Source organism: Littorina saxatilis, unplaced genomic scaffold, assembly GCF_037325665.1.
Source record: "Littorina saxatilis isolate snail1 unplaced genomic scaffold, US_GU_Lsax_2.0 scaffold_294, whole genome shotgun sequence".
In the NCBI taxonomy this organism is placed as follows: domain Eukaryota; kingdom Metazoa; phylum Mollusca; class Gastropoda; order Littorinimorpha; family Littorinidae; genus Littorina; species Littorina saxatilis.
The window spans coordinates 116,439-127,385 of record NW_027126812.1 but is presented as its reverse complement, the minus strand read 5'-3'; positions in this window follow the sequence as shown (position 1 = coordinate 127,385).

Genomic DNA, 10,947 nt, shown 5'->3' with positions numbered 1-10,947 from the left:
TTTTTTAGCTGCATTATTTTAGTTATTCATGAGAGGGTGGGTGGAGGGGATGGGCTAGTTCTAACTATGCATTAGATTATAAAATTGTATTCTGTGTAGACCCTTCCACCAGCATCTTAGACCACTCTTTGTACTTTTTCTTTTAATAGATGATTGTCATTTGTTTTACCTCATGTCTGCCCTGCGTGTGATGGTGTGATCGTGACTGCTGTAGTGTGGGCGTGTGTGTGTTGGTGTGTATGTCAGTGTATGTGTGGGCGTGTGTGTGTCAGTGTGTGTGTGGGTGTGTGTGTGTGCGTGATTTTACCAACACTACGCTAAATTCCTTGTGCTTTAAATGTTTTTTAATGTCACTTGGCTCAATAAATACTGTATTCTGTATTCTGTATTGAGTTCATTTCACGGTTTGCTGAAAAAAAAAGTGTGTTGTGTGTTTCAGAAACAAGGACTGGCAGGGGGTGACCGGGGTGGTGCCGACAGCGGAGCAATACATACAGGCCTTGACACAGCACGATCTCTACATGTCAGTATCATCCACACCTCTCTCTGTCTGTCTCTCTGGCTGTCTCGCTGTCTGTCTCTCTCTCTCTGTCTGTCTGTCTGTCTGTCTGTCTGTCTCTCTCTCTCTCTCTCTGTCTGTCTGTCTCTCTCTCTCTCTCTCTCTGTCTGTCTGTATCTCTGTCTCTGTCTCTCTGTCTGTCTGTCTCTCTCTCTGTCTGTCTGTCTGTATCTCTCTCTGTCTGTCTGTCTGTCTCTCTCTTTCTCTTCCTTCTCTCTCTGTCTGTCTGTCTGTATCTCTCTCTCTCTTTTTTTTTCTTCAGACGATTTTATTCAGACAATACATGACAAATTATACAAAAAATACAGATTGGAGTACAAAACAGTCAAAATCATTGATAGTAACAGAAACAATGTTGTATGAAAATATGGCAGTGCATAGTATTTATAAAGCATATCATCATTCCACCAAAATTGTGTACGATGCCCATTTCTTTATGTATTTATCATACTCAAACTCGTTTCTAAACATGTACTTGTCATTGTCAATAATATGTTTCAGTTCTTGTAAAAATTGTTGCAGTTTTGGTTTAGTTTTCAATATTCTGTTCCTGTATATAAAAAATTTTGCAGACAATAAAATATGATTAAAAACTATGTCCGTATGTGTCTTGTTGTCGTGTCCAAATAAAACAAGAAAAGAACTTAAACAAAGTCTTGTGCAATTTGTGCATTTATCTTTCAAAAGTTGTACAAGAGATTTCCAAAAAGCTTGGGCGTGAACACAGTCCCACAGATAATGAAAAATTTTATCTCTTTGCTGTAAACAAAAATTACACAGGTCACTCGACAATACTCGCATGCTTTTTAAAATGGAATTGGTGACTAGAATCCAATAGTTTATTTTCATTTGGAACCATCGTAATTTTTTTTCTTTGATTTTTTTGGTCAACTCAAACACTCTTTTCCATTCAATTTCAGTTTCCAAAAACGTCTCCCACTTTTGGCATGCTTTCAGTACGGGAGCAGTACCCGTAAAAATATCATAAAAAGTTCTAGCACCCTTGGGAGCTTTAACAATCAAACCATACGCTTTTATCTCTGGGAGATGATCTAAGCTCTCAAATGTAATACCTTTTTTTACACATACAACTTTTTACTGAACTGACACACCCAAAAAAATCTAAAAATGAAACATCAACGTTATATTTTGCACAAAACTCCTCCAGACTCAGAAAAATTCCATCTTCCTTCAACAGATCACATACATAAAAAATCCTTTTGTCTGCCCATTAAAATAAAAAACAGAGTTGTCAATTTTGAATTTATTGTTGAAATAGAGTGGTTCTGCCAAAAATTCTTCAGCCGTGTTTACTTCAACTTTATCGTAAAAACAACGATATGAATCAAAGACATTCTTCCAAAATCTATTTACTTTGTGATTACTTGTTTTCAGGACTAAAGGACCATAGTCCTTAACCATATCAACTTCAGGACAAATACCTTGTAAAATTCTTTTCCACTTTGGTACATAACAAGAAGATTGCATCTTTTAAAACCAAGTTAATTTTAAGGATTTTACGTAACTTTCAATATGAGGAATACAAATACCTCCTTCTTGAATACTATGTATTGCTATTGTTCTTTTTACTTTATCTTTCTTCCCATCCCATACAAAATGATAGCACATTTTCTGAAGCTGTTCAACCATTTGGTCAGGTGGATTTGGAAGCATTATCCACAAGTACACAAGTTTGGATAAAATGAGCGATTTTAGTACTGCAACTCTGCCCAAAGGCGTACATGAGCGTTTCATCCATGTATTAAACAATTTCTTTGTTTCGTTAAATTTATCAGTTAGATTCAGTTCTGCCATTTTCTGTAAATCACTAGTGAACCAAAGTCCAAGGAATTTAAACTGAGAGGGATTCCACGACATGTGCGAATTTGGTAAAAACTGAACTTGGCTATTTCTCTTACTACCTAACCACACATTGCAAGTTTTGTCGAAATTCAACTTCAATCCTGAAATACTCTGAAATTCCTCTAAAGTTCGAAACAATTCTTCAAATGATTCTTTATCACCTTCTAACAACATCGAAGTGTCATCAGCAAATTGACTAATTTTGCATTCTATATCTGAAATCTGAATTCCCTTTATGTGGTCATTTTCCCTAATCTTGCATGCCAGTAGTTCTACGCACAAAATAAACAAATAAGGCGAGAGGGGGTCTCCTTGTCTACAGCCTCTTTCTATCAAAAAACCTGTGGATGCCTGTCCGTTTCCAATCACAGATGACTTAATATCAGTATAAAATGCTAATACCCACTGACAGATGTCTTCCCCAAAACCGAATGTTTTCAGTACATTATGCATGTATTGCCAGTCTATAGAGTCGAATGCTTTTTCAAAGTCTAGTGATACCAATAATCCGGGCAAGTCATTTTCTTTCAAATAATCAATAACGTCATACAATAGTCGTATGTTATCGCCAATGTATCTTCCCTGTACAAATCCAGTTTGGTCTTCACTAATAAGGGCTGGGAGCACATTTTTAATCCGATTTGCTATACATGAAGATCCTATTTTGTATGAAACATTCAGAAGTGAAATAGGACACCAGTTATTCAAAAATTCCCTAGGCTTATCCCCCTTTGGAAGGCAGACAATAATCCCTTCTCTTTGTGATATCGACATCACTTTTCTTAAGAAACCTTCGTTCAGAGAACGAACAACAAAACCTCCAAGTTGCCTCCAAAAAAACTTTAAAAAGTCGACTGTCATGCCATCCGTCCCTGGACTTTTTCCATTTTTCATACTTCTGAGTGCCGCTGAGGCTTCTGCTAATGTGATAAAACCTTCTAAGTTTACTGCTTTCTCATCTGATAACGTTGGTAAAGACGTAACATACTCATCAAGTTCAATGTCTACTGTGTCCCTTTTAGAATAAAGTTGTTGGTAATATTCTTTCGTTTCAATGACCATCTTATCAGTTTCAAATAAACATTCACCAGTTTTGGATACAAGCTTAAACATTTGTTTACTTACATAGTGTCTCTTTTCTAGATTACAAAAATATTTGGTAACTTTCTCCCCTTCTGCTGCCCATCTAGCCTTACTCCTAATAAGAATTCCCTGGATTTTGTTTTTCCTCAATTGAATTAGACTGTCTTTCTTTTCTTGCATTTCTAAAACTTCGTTTTCAGTTTTGTTAATTTTTATTTCAAGTCGCTGTATATCTTCTTCTAATCTTTTTTCTTCTTCAACAGCTTTCTTTTTCTTCCTAGAACTGAAGTCCATAGTTTTCTTTCGTATTTCCATTAGTAAAGTATCAAGAAGTAACTGATCAGATATTGTTAATTGCAGCTGGTCAATAGATTTCTATCAATTTCTTGATGATTATAGACTAAAGCTGCATATTGTTTTTTAATATGACAAATCAAATTATTAATTTCTTCAACATATTGCTTATCTTTTAACAATGAAGAATTGAATTTCCAAAAGTTCCTTAATTTTGTTTCCTTTTTAAACTCCAGTTCCAAAGTTATAATAGAGTGATCGCTCCTATATCCTACCAAAATATCTGTCTGGTTTACCAATGAAATGAGGTTTTCTGAAATGAGAAAAAAGTCAAGTCTCGCTTGTTGTGGAGGATTAGGTCTTCTCCATGTGAATCTCAACATCTCTGGATTAACTTCACGCCAAACGTCTACCAGTTCTAAGCAGCCGGCCATTTCTATCACTTTGTCTTGTGCTTTCAAATTGTTATTGTTTCTATAATTATTATAGTCCAAAACCGGATTCATTACCAAGTTCCAATCCCCACCTATTATTATGTTTGGATTCTGCAGTTGTTCTAGCTTTTCTTGCAATTTTTCATAAAATTGTGGGTCATCCCTGTTTGGGCCATAAATATTTACTAACACAAGTTCCTTGTCCATTGTTTTGATTCTCATAATCAAGTAATTACCTGACGTATCTTTAATTGTTCGGAGAATCTTAAAATAAAAATTATTATTAAATAAGATGGCAACTCCACGTGACTGTGTTGTATAGGAGGCATCGTATCCCCATTCTGCTCGTATTTGCTTTTCTAATTTCTTATCAAAATGTGTATCTGACAAAAAATAGATTGAATAATCTTTTTGTCTCAAATACTGGAACACATCTCGTCTTTTCTGGAAATTCCCCAAACCCTGGACATTGGCCGAAGCTATTTTTACACTAGACATTTTGTGAACATGTTTAGTTCATAACCACTCCAACTCTGTACATTCAAACATTGTAGCATTGTCTGATTTTTCTCAACACAAAACAAAAACAACATGTAACTAAAAGGATGTTTCTCAAACATCAAAAAGCAGACACATACAATTTTTCCAAAAATCAAAACGCAGAAAACTTTTCGCTTCCGAGACACGATCAATCCGAGACACGATCAATCCGAGACACGATCAATCCGAGACACGATCAATCCGAGACACGATCAATCCGAGACACGATCAATCCGAGACACGATCAATCCGAGACACGATCAATCCGAGCAGCAAAAAAAATCCAAACTTTGTTAGGTGAATACGACCAACAAACATGTATTGATAACTGAAAGGTTCACATTAGAAACAATAATAAATGCGTAGTACAATAAAGTATAAAAGCATTTTTCATACCTTCAAAATGTACTGAACAAATGGTAGATCTAACAAAATTTTGTCGACAGCACTGTGTGTAAAATTAAAGTTATGTAAACAAAGGCTAGCGCAACAAATGAAGGTATAACAGAGATTATGTTCAAATTGTGTTCAAGCTGTATTACATTACACTGAAAAAGAGTCCGAACATTTTAGGTAATTCAAAATTTAAGTCACTTTCAAAACCATTGCCATTATAGTTGTAAGAAATATTTATATATAGATCTACCGTCCGACGTTTTAATAAGGGCACAAAACAATAATTGAACAGAATAAAACAATGAAATGAAATCACTTGCTCTGAATGACAAAATATTAGAACACCTTCAGTTCAAATGTACCAAACAAATAATAATAAAATCTTGTCAACAGCACTGTGTGCAAAGTTGAAGTGAGCAGAAGCTAGCCTTGTTAGCAAAAATAACAAAGGATTACTATGAAGACTTTGTAATAAGAGCACATAACAATGATTGAACAAAGTAAACATTGAAATGACATCACTTGCCCACAGTGATAAAGTACACGTAATAATTTTTCCAACTTGTAACTTTACAAACAAATTATAACATCAATCCCGACCGACAGCACTGTGCAAAAAAAACTAGCTCAATAAACTGAACAACCCACAAAGTGTTTAACAAGCCGAATACATGTAGATCAGAAAATAATCGCGTCATCATGCATGACAAACAAAAGAAATGGCTCAACTTTATTATTGCAACGAGTCTGCCCAACGCGGCACTGAATGAGACATCGACAGTGGAAAACTTGCAAAGTGTTCAGACTGTGTGAATCCAGGAGAAGGAGAAAAAAGGTTCAACTTTATTCACACAACGAACCTGCCCAATGTGGCATTGCCTAAGACAGTGTAGGATAACTTTCATCAATGGTGAAATTGGGAGGAGGGCCATCGTCATGGCCCGACTCGACTGGACAAAATTGACGCACTTTCAACTTCAAAACAAGCGCATTTTATATAACTTTTCAAATTAATTCTGTGTCAATTCACCTCGCATGTTCAGTGACTGACTAGGTTTCAAAACACACTTCGCTACGCAAACAACACATTATTCCTCCGCTCAGAGAGCGTCTACTACATAAAACTGTAGTGACGGCCGAGCTGTAAACATATAACAAGACGAGACATTTCACGCATGCACTCTATCGCTCTGACGTACATGTAAACACACGTGGTAAAAGGCAGAACCCAAGCCCAGCTTGGAAAGTGCTGCTAATTAAAAGACATAAACGCCGCCCGGGGCTTGTAAGGCCCAGCCTGATAATAAGCCCGGGCAGCACAACGCCACGACTACATAGTTGAGTCACATAAAGGTTGGCTAGCCCCAACAGGTAGACTTACCTAAGTCTCTTGTTTAGGCGAGCTCCGTGCAATACGTCTGTCTGGTTTCGTCTTCGGTATAACACTGCCCAATAAGCCCGCCGAAGCGTGGCTTATTGGTTCCGGTCACGGGAGGGGAAAAGGGAGTTGTTTCCCTTACTCCCCTTACTCCGTAAGGAAAAACCACAGACACTACATTCCCCCCCGTTTTGAAATTAGCGTCCCTACACTCCGGAAGCCCCCTTCTGGGTAGAAAGGCTTCCAGAACCCGGCCTACCCGGGAAGGGACTGCTACCAGGGGGGCATTCCTTGTCTTGTCCCCGTGGGTTGCTGGTAAGAGCCGGGCACACTTTCTCCCAGGGATCCCCGGAGGTTCCCTGGGCCCTGGCCGTCGTCCCTATGTCTATTCGCTGGTTGAGACCCAGGGACGGTGTTCGGGCGGCCGCCCTCATGAGGTGATACGCAAAAACCGTCTTGAGTTGTTCACCGTCAGCTGCAGGAGCTCGCGCTGCTCCACCCTTCTCTCCGAGCCACGTCAAGGGAAATATTTTGATCTCCCCTTTGATGATCCCAGAAAGGACGTCCGTGCCCCGTCGAGCGGAGGCTTGGGGACAATTCCGGTTTCCTCCCTTGTTCCAGTCGACGAAGGCCAGGGGAAAACTCCCGTTCTCCCCTTCTTCCATTCCCATGAGGGCAAGGGGAAAACTCCTGTTCTCCCCTTCTTCCATTCCGATGAGGGCAAGGGGAAAACTCCTGTTCTCCCCTTCTTCCATTCCGATGAGGGCAAGGGGAAAACTCCTGTTCTCCCCTTCTTTCATTCCGATGAGGGCCAGGGGAAAACTCCTGTTCTCCCCTTCTTTCATTCCGATGAGGGCAAGGGGAAAACTCCTGTTCTCCCCTTCTTCCATTCCGATGAGGGCAAGGGGAAAACTCCTGTTCTCCCCTTCTTCCATTCCGATGAGGGCAAGGGGAAAACTCCTGTTCTCCCCTTCTAGGCACAGCTAGGGCAGGTGTAAGATTCAATAGTCTCCGCCTCTTCAGCCGTAACTTGTACGCACTCCCCATGAAACCACTCATTGCACACCATTCCTTCCCGTTTTGAAAATAGCGCCCCTACCCCCTGTATGCCTATTCCCTAGCAGAGGCTAGCCTCCCGCCTTGGCGAAGCGGGTGTACTTGGGCCTGCTTATCCTAACTGACCCGTACTCGTAGCTGGGCATAGCCTTGCACCTCGGTGGAACATCTTTCCCCGGTTTGCAATGGGCCTGCCCGACTACTATTCTCGATGTGCTTAGCCTTGCGCCTCCGTGGAACAACCTTCCCGGGGTCTGCGGTGGGCCTGCCTAACATCTCTACGACTGTCGAATTGTCTTTGACTATTGCCTCGAGGGGGGGGCTGCTACAAAACTAGCCGTTGTGGCCCATCCTCTTTCAAGGACATCGTATGTTTCCCTGGGGCACCTTCTGACATCCCAGGGTCGGCTAGCTACAAGGGAGAACATGTGGCGGTGGGACCCGAGAATGTGAGAGAGCGGAGGTCTTCAGGTTATGCCCGATGAGCCCATATTCTCCTCCACTCCAGTTCTAGGGCTGTGCCGCAGATCCTCTGTCCTGTGGACTATTGATCCTAAATAACAGGGGGGGGGGGGGGGGCTCGTCCCAAGGCAGAACTAAACAGGGCAGTTTGGTTTGCGATCCCATTTGACCGAGTAGAGCCTAGGGGCTGGCCATGCATCCAGAGACGACTACATCTTATTCCGCGGGTCTACTAGCTGCATGAGGGGAGTCGAGTACCAACTTTATGACCCAGGTCGAGGTGAGGTTGGGGACACTTCCCTTTGGCTGCTGAGCTTAGTGCCAGGGCATGTCCACAACTGTAAAGTACAGAATTTTTGCATGCCCACCCTGTTCCCCTCAGCAACTACTACTTCGGTGGCTATGAGCCCCCACTCCACTGGCTATCCCTCTAGACGAGAGGAACTCAGCCAGGGATGCTAGTCCGCACCTTCCAACGGTTGCCCTTATGATTTCTCTTGTGGACCCCTCTTATCATTCCCTGGGAGTTGTCATTTTGTGGCACATTCCTTAGCCCCAAAATAAAGGTTAAGGTACATCCCCCTGTCTGGCAGGCACCTGTGTGATCCCTTTCCTCTCCAATTTGCTTAAAACGAGCTAACGCCCGAGAATCCTCCGATACAGGTCTCCTAAGGGGGCCTGACCGGCCTCTTGTTTCACTGTTCTCTGGCTAGAGACATCACTTCCCCCCTTTTATTAAGCGAGTCTCCCTCCGTAAGATTTAAAACCTTCCCAACCCTAACTTCTGCCTCACATGAGGCTGTTGGTGTGTGTCGAGTCAGACAGTCCCTATGAGAATGTGCGGCTACTGCATCCGCAGATACAGAACGCCTAGCCTTTATCCCCTGGGACTGAACCTCCATGGTTGGGGTGGAGGTCCATCCTGGAGCAGTTCTTGTTCTTCCTCTAGCGCTGGAGAGGCAGGCTTCCCCCACTAGTGCAATCTCCATGGTTTAAGGGGAACGCTCCGCCCCACTCTCCCTGTCTACTGGGGAGGCGTCGGTTCCATGACTCGTCCCTTGGGTGTGAGGAATGGCTCCTAGGAGGTCCAGGTGGCAGCGGCTTGAATCGCCCAGCCCTTTGTTTGTCAACATGGGGGTGACCATGGGGAAAAACGTCCTCTTCTTGGGGGTCCCCGTATAGCACGTAGTGAAGGGGGGACACATAGCGAGAATCACCATCCAGCAGACTGGTAGTGGTCACCCCCTATCCTCCCCTAGTTTGTACTCCTGTACCCGTCGGGGAGAGGGGGTTGAGGGCCTTGTCCACGTGTACCTCCTCCGAGTGTTTAATGGCGAGACTTCCGAGTCCTGCCAGACGACAGGTGGGGAAATAAATCGCTCTCTCCCCTCAGTGATCGATGGCAAGACTTTAAGAGTCCTGCCAGACGATATGTGGGGGATAGATCGCTCTCTCCCCTAGGCGAGACATTTAAGTCCCGTCCGATGATAACTCGGTCATGATTGCCCTCTCCTCCTCAGTGATCTATGGCGGGACATCCAAGTCCCGTCCGACGAAAACTGGGTCACGATTGCCCTTTCCACCTTGGTGATCAATGGCGGGACATCCAAGTCCCGTCCGAAGATAACTGGGTCACGATCACACGCTTCTCCTCGGTGATCTATGGCGGGTCATCCGAGTCCCGCCCGACGATGGCTGGGTCACGATCTCTCAGTGATCTATGGCAAGACTTCAGAGTCCTGCCAGACGATAGGTGGGGGGATAAATCGTTCTCTCCCCTCGGTGATCCATGGCAGGACTTCAGAGTCCTGCCAGACGACAGGTGAGGGATAGATCGCTCTCTCCCCTTGGCGAGACATCTAAGTCCCGTCCGATGATAACTGGGTCACGATTGCCCCTCTCTCCCCTTGACGATCCCTGGCGGGACATCTGATAGCTGGGGGACAATTGCATGGGTCCAGCCCAACTAAGAATAATCAACGACCCTCCCCACCTTCTCCAATACCTCTTACTCTCAGCTTTTTCCACCATCTAATTAGGGATAACTTGATCAGGAGGTTGGTGGAACCCGTCTGCTTCTTAGACCCTTTCGCCTCTAATCCGGGGGGGGGGGGGGGGGGTGTTAACGCTGATGAGACCCTGCCCTCCTCCTCTTTATTCTGGATGACCGAGTGTGGCGGAGGGGGTTGGTTGAATCCAGTCTGCTTCTTAGACCCCTTCGCCTCTAATCCGGGGGGGGGGGGGGGGGGGGGATGGGGGGGTGTTAACGCTGATGAGACCCTGCCCTCTTCTTAGACCTCCTCCTCTCTCTATTCTGCATGACTGTGTGTGGGGGAGGGGGGGTCGGTTGAATCCAGTCTGCTTCTCAGACCCCCTCTCCCTCTTATTTCCGGAAGACTGTATGGGAGGAGCGGGAGGATGATGAGACCCTGTCCTTTCTTTCCCCCCTTCATATTAAATACAAAACCGAGAACCAAAACGAAAATACATCTGGAAATAAATACAAATTTCACACTCAGGAAAAGACAAAACCCACTAAAGACTCCCTAATTTACAAACGGATGTCACGGGGTCCAGTACCTGAACGGTCAACAGCTATGATGATGACGCGTCACCAAAACGAAAAAATAGAGTATTAATAATCGAGTAATATTTTTAAGCCCAATTGAAAATGACAACCTTTGTTTAGATAACCTTCAGAAAAATATTACCCTGTCCTCCCATACCGCTGACATGGGGCTAATATCATGCACGGTCAGCAGTTAAGCCCCTGACACGACCGACGGTGAGGAGAACACAGATCAGTATAACCTAGTTGAAATATAGCCCGCATTATTTTATTTTATTAAGAATAGAAATAAATAGCCAAGTAAATCTACTTG